General features: G+C 10.4%; 1 protein-coding gene across 1 annotated transcript in view; it reads left to right on the forward strand.

Annotated features, from left to right (window-relative positions):
• LOC102678555 (dihydropyrimidine dehydrogenase [NADP(+)]) overlaps positions 1-241 on the forward strand; it is a 6,356-nt gene that overhangs the window by 5,544 nt on the left and 571 nt on the right. The window lies entirely within an intron of this gene.

Raw genomic sequence — 241 nt, forward strand, 5'->3', positions numbered from 1 at the left:
ATAACAATTTATTTTTACATTCTATTGCTTATTTTATTAATGTTTAAAAAATCTGAATTATTAAATTATTATCAAATTATATAATATTAATTAAATTCTAATAAAATTAAAATTATATTTTTCATCTATTAACATTTATCAATTAAAATTTTTTATCAATTTTTAATATTTAAAATTTAATAATAGCGAATATCATATCAAAAATATTTTGCAATAAACAAATAAAATAATAATTGCAATA

The sequence above is a fragment of the Apis dorsata genome, unplaced genomic scaffold, assembly GCF_000469605.1.
Source record: "Apis dorsata unplaced genomic scaffold, Apis dorsata 1.3 scaffold_722, whole genome shotgun sequence".
NCBI classification, from domain to species: Eukaryota; Metazoa; Arthropoda; class Insecta; order Hymenoptera; family Apidae; genus Apis; species Apis dorsata.